We start from the raw sequence: 6,000 nt of genomic DNA, 5'->3' as shown, positions 1-6,000 counted from the left end.
TATGAAAACTTGAAATCGGCCCTAATTAATCGGCCATTCCGATTAATCGGTCAACCTCTAATTAAGACACTTTATTTTGGTGTTTCCTTTTGGCTGTTACCTGTATGTTGCGTAATGAGAGGGATACAGTACACCGCTGCACCTTGGTATGACGTGTGTAGGAGAGTGGGAGAGTCTGTGGATTTGCTTGACAGAATGGCATGATACGTAAACAGGTAGATGCAAACTGTGTGCTCCGAAATGTCACGGGTCCAAAGTACAGGATTTACAACGTCCTTTCAACATTTCTCAAAAATCCTTCAACCGAATCGTTCTACTTGTTTCTCTCTCGCTACTGCACGTGGAAAGGTAAAGTATGAAATATTAAGTGGAGAAATAATAGAGAACCGTCTGTTAGAAATGCCATGTAAATCAGAGGCAACCTTTGCACCGACACAAAGCCTATGGAATATGCTGCATAAATTATAAACCATTTACAAAGTGACTGGAGAATGTGTCCTCTTGAATGTTTAGGATGGTATAGGTATGCATGACAATGTACATGTGGGGTATTTGTGTGCAAACGTGTATACTGTACCATCCTACACACGTTGACAACGGCGACACAGAGACTCACACAAGCATATGTAATGTGTTGCCATGGTACCCACAACCACCAAGATTTCCAAGCCAATCTGCTGCGTTGCTATGGTAACCATAATCTCACCGAGAGAGAGAGAGAGAGAGAGTGATAGAAGAGGGGAAAGAGAGGGGGTAGACAGGCCATATTTTTCTCTTCACTTCACTTCTACCCCCTGTTTCTCTCCATCTCTGTAACGATACTGTTCTTTGCTGTGAAATGTGTTTAACTTTCCTGCCTATGTCACCTTCTCCCACTCACTGCCCTCCTGGCGTTCTCTCTCTCAGTAAAATCACCACACACCTATATACACCCCTTCCTCTTAGTCAACGCATAAAGCCCAGGGGAGGACGGGTCATTAACGCACACAGGCCACATGTCAGATTATGTAGATACAGTACGGTGAACACACAGGCCACATGTCAGATTATGTAGAATCAGTACGGTGAACACACAGATCACATGTCAGATTATGTAGATACAGTACGGTGAACACACAGGTCACATGTTAGATTATGTAGAATCAGTACGGTGAACACACAGGTCACATGTCAGATTATGTAGATACTGTACGGTGAACACACAGGTCACATGTCAGATTATGTAGAATCAGTACGGTGAACACACAGGCCACATGTCAGATAATGTAGATACAGTACGGTGAACACACAGGCCACATGTTAGATTATGTAGAATCAGTACGGTGAACACACAGGTCACATGTCAGATTATGTAGATACTGTACGGTGAACACACAGGCCACATGTCAGATTATGTAGATACAGTACGGTGAACACACAGGTCACATGTTAGATTATGTAGATACAGTACGGTGAACACACAGGTCACATGTCAGATTATGTAGATACAGTACGGTGAACACACAGGTCACATGTCAGATTATGTAGATACAGTACGGTGAACACACAGGTCACATGTCAGATTATGTAGATACAGTACGGTGAACACACAGGTCACATGTCAGATTATGTAGATACAGTACGGTGAACACACAGGCCACATGTCAGATTATGTAGATACAGTACGGTGAACACACAGGCCACATGTCAGATTATGTAGATACAGTACGGTGAACACACAGGTCACATGTCAGATTATGTAGATACAGTACGGTGAACACACAGGCCACATGTCAGATTATGTAGATACAGTACGGTGAACACACAGGCCACATGACAGATTATGTAGATACAGTACGGTGAACACACAGGCCACATGTCAGATTATGTAGATACAGTACGGTGAACACACAGGTCACATGTCAGATTATGTAGATACAGTACGGTGAACAAACAGGCCACATGTCAGATTATGTAGATACAGTACGGTGAACACACAGGCCACATGACAGATTATGTAGATACAGTACGGTGAACACACAGGCCACATGTCAGATTATGTAGATACAGTACGGTGAACACACAGGCCACATGTTAGATTATGTAGAATCAGTACGGTGAACACACAGGTCACATGTCAGATTATGTAGATACAGTACGGTGAACACACAGGTCACATGTCAGATTATGTAGATACAGTACGGTGAACACACAGGCCACATGTCAGATTATGTAGATACAGTACGGTGAACACACAGGTCACATGTCAGATTATGTAGATACAGTACGGTGAACACACAGGTCACATGACAGATTATGTAGATACAGTACGGTGAACACACAGGCCACATGTCAGATTATGTAGATACAGTACGGTGAACACACAGGTCACATGTCAGATTATGTAGATACAGTACGGTGAACACACAGGTCACAAAACAGATTATGTAGATACAGAACGGTGAACACACAGGTCACAAGACAGATTATGTAGATACAGTACGGTGAACACACAGGCCACATGTCAGATTATGTAGATACAGTACGGTGAACACACAGGTCACATGTCAGATTATGTAGATACAGTACGGTGAACACACAGGTCACATGTCAGATTATGTAGATACAGTACGGTGAACACACAGGCCACATGTCAGATTATGTAGATACAGTACGGTGAACACACAGGCCACATGTCAGATTATGTAGATACAGTACGGTGAACACACAGGTCACATGTCAGATTATGTAGATACAGTACGGTGAACACACAGGCCACATGTCAGATTATGTAGATACAGTACGGTGAACACACAGGCCACATGACAGATTATGTAGATACAGTACGGTGAACACACAGGCCACATGTCAGATTATGTAGATACAGTACGGTGAACACACAGGTCACATGTCAGATTATGTAGATACAGTACGGTGAACAAACAGGCCACATGTCAGATTATGTAGATACAGTACGGTGAACACACAGGCCACATGACAGATTATGTAGATACAGTACGGTGAACACACAGGCCACATGTCAGATTATGTAGATACAGTACGGTGAACACACAGGCCACATGTTAGATTATGTAGAATCAGTACGGTGAACACACAGGTCACATGTCAGATTATGTAGATACAGTACGGTGAACACACAGGTCACATGTCAGATTATGTAGATACAGTACGGTGAACACACAGGCCACATGTCAGATTATGTAGATACAGTACGGTGAACACACAGGTCACATGTCAGATTATGTAGATACAGTACGGTGAACACACAGGTCACATGACAGATTATGTAGATACAGTACGGTGAACACACAGGCCACATGACAGATTATGTAGATACAGTACGGTGAACACACAGGCCACATGTCAGATTATGTAGATACAGTACGGTGAACACACAGGTCACATGTCAGATTATGTAGATACAGTACGGTGAACACACAGGTCACAAAACAGATTATGTAGATACAGAACGGTGAACACACAGGTCACAAGACAGATTATGTAGATACAGTACGGTGAACACACAGGCCACATGTCAGATTATGTAGATACAGTACGGTGAACACACAGGTCACATGTCAGATTATGTAGATACAGTACGGTGAACACACAGGTCACATGTCAGATTATGTAGATACAGTACGGTGAACACAAAGGCCACATGACAGATTATGTAGAATCAGTACGGTGAACACACAGGTCACATGTCAGATTATGTAGATACAGTACGGTGAACACACAGGCAATATTGTGAAATATTGATTAGGAGGTTTTAATAAACTAACCCTGATTTTAATTTTGAAAAACAGAATATATGGAAAATGACAACAGGGTCCATATTGCCTGTGTGTGTGTGTGTGTGTGTGTGTGGGTGTGTGAGAGAGACAGAGTGAGAGATGGAGAGAGAGAGAGAAATAAAGACAGAAAGAGAGAGAGAGAAAGAGAGACCAGCAGTCTGACCCAGTTCCATTAAAGCCCCATCATAAACAGGTACCATTTTACATCCATCGCCCAAAAGCTCTGTGAAGTAGCCCACTTCCATCCCCATAACAGATACTCAGCAGGAGTTTATGGACTGCAGCTGCCTTCTGACTGGACCTGACAGAGGTCACTCCAAAGACCATGCAGGGTCAAAATACTGCTCAAGCATTTGTCTTCTCCAATAGACAAACTACCGCAGACCTACATTTCCACAACACTTAAAAGCACTTGACCCCTTTTCCAACACACTGCTCATTTCTAACATGTAACCTGTTCCTGTTGAGGTGGGTCAGAGTCAGCTTTGTTAGACCATGATCCAGGTGCCTTCAGGTTCCACTAATGGAACGGTCCATACTATCCTCTACCAGTGCGTAAAAGTACAGGTAAAAGTCATTCAATGTATTCCATGTTGTGTTCCTACTGACTCCAACATGATTCTCTTATAAGAAAAGAAAATATCCATTCATTTAGAATTTTAAAAAACACACCACTTGTCACGACTTCCACCGAAGTTGTTCCCTCTCCTTGTTCGGGCGGCGTTCGACGTCACCGGCTTTCTAGCCGCCACCGATCCATGTTTCATTTTTCCTTTTGTTTTGTCTGTTTACACACCTGTTTCCCATCTCATAATTATGTTCCTTATTTAACCCTCTGGTTTCCCTTTCTGCTTTGTGCGTGATTGTCTTTCGTGTATTCCGGTGCGTTGGATTTTGTGTCCCGTTTTGTCCTGGTTTGGAACAGGATTTTTGTTTCATGTTTTGGATTGAGTAAATCAGTCTTTCTTTTACTCTTACCTGTGTCCTGCACCTGACTCCTTCGCTATCTTCTAGATAGACTCTGACACCACTCACATATGATACCTTATACCGGTGTCCTAGATCCTTGACAAATACCTCGGGCAAATACAGGATTTTCATTTAGTTTTTCCACACATGACTTATAGCACCAATCAGGTCCCCTAACTCTCCAGGATTCAATAAGTGAAAAACCCTGAAGGGAAGTCCAGCAAGGTATCAACATACGTGTTTCCTAGTTCAGCTCGAGTCCCACAGAAAGACTATGTGTAAGTGGCCATAGACTTCTTTATCTTTTTTTATCCGACACATTAAAAAAGACAATAAAATGAGGATACGTAGTCATATAGGCTGTTATAGGTCTGATAACCCCTGGCATCCCACCAGGCTGCTCTCATAGCCCCATGGTGCCGTATCTACCACATGAGAGGAAGCACTGATTGGGTTAGCAAGAGTCTATCTGACTATCTGTGGGCTTCCTGCTAATCAGCTCATTGACCCCCTGAAGACAGAGGTTATCAACAAACAGGTTTAGTTCAAGTAAAACCAGAGCCCGATCTGAGACCAGTTCAGCATGATTTAATCAAATGCACAGCCTAGTTGATTATGAAACAGTGGGTTAGAGTCGGCTGGGGAGAGTATTACAGAAGGCAAATATACCGGGGAAAGTAGCTGTGCCGTTATCTAAAAGCACTGGGCAGGGACAAACAAATAGGGCATAATGTAAGAGGCCTACGCTGAAATGACACCTCACAGCTTCCTGTGAGACAATACAGCAGGCAGAGCCTCCGAAGTGAGCTAGACTCAGTTAGGCTTTGAACTGCAACCAGAAATGCTTGTGCGAGAGAAAGCTCAGAGCATCCCCAGGTGCTGGTGTGATACAGCAACAGAAATAGCACTCAGCCGCTCCCAACAAGCCCCGAATCAGTGGAGGAAACAGGATTTTTGTAAGCAGCCAAACCCACTTTGGTGTCCCAACAGGATGCCCAACAATCCCCCAACACATAGAGGCAGAGTGGCAAAACACAGAGTAGGGTGGAACTGCCCCGGAATGCAATACCCCACTCAGTTCCACAGAGCAGCGCAACGGGCTACAACGGGCTACTGTTCTCAGACTGAAACGCCACTGGGACCAATTAAAACGCGGCAGAACGCTCCGCATCACAACCAGTTCAAAAGGCCCAGCAGAGGAAAGGAGAGGGTCTGGGTGTGGGGGTGCAGCACG

At 43.8% G+C, this 6,000-nt stretch overlaps 1 protein-coding gene across 3 annotated transcripts in view; it reads right to left on the bottom strand.

The window, feature by feature from the left end:
* The window catches only part of LOC110485181 (glutamate receptor ionotropic, NMDA 2B), a 139,610-nt gene that overhangs the window by 29,434 nt on the left and 104,176 nt on the right, over positions 1–6,000 (bottom strand). The window lies entirely within an intron of this gene.

The sequence above is a fragment of the Oncorhynchus mykiss genome, chromosome 13 (assembly GCF_013265735.2).
Source record: "Oncorhynchus mykiss isolate Arlee chromosome 13, USDA_OmykA_1.1, whole genome shotgun sequence".
In the NCBI taxonomy this organism is placed as follows: Eukaryota; Metazoa; Chordata; class Actinopteri; order Salmoniformes; family Salmonidae; genus Oncorhynchus; species Oncorhynchus mykiss.
This window is presented reverse-complemented; position numbering and strand designations above follow the sequence as displayed.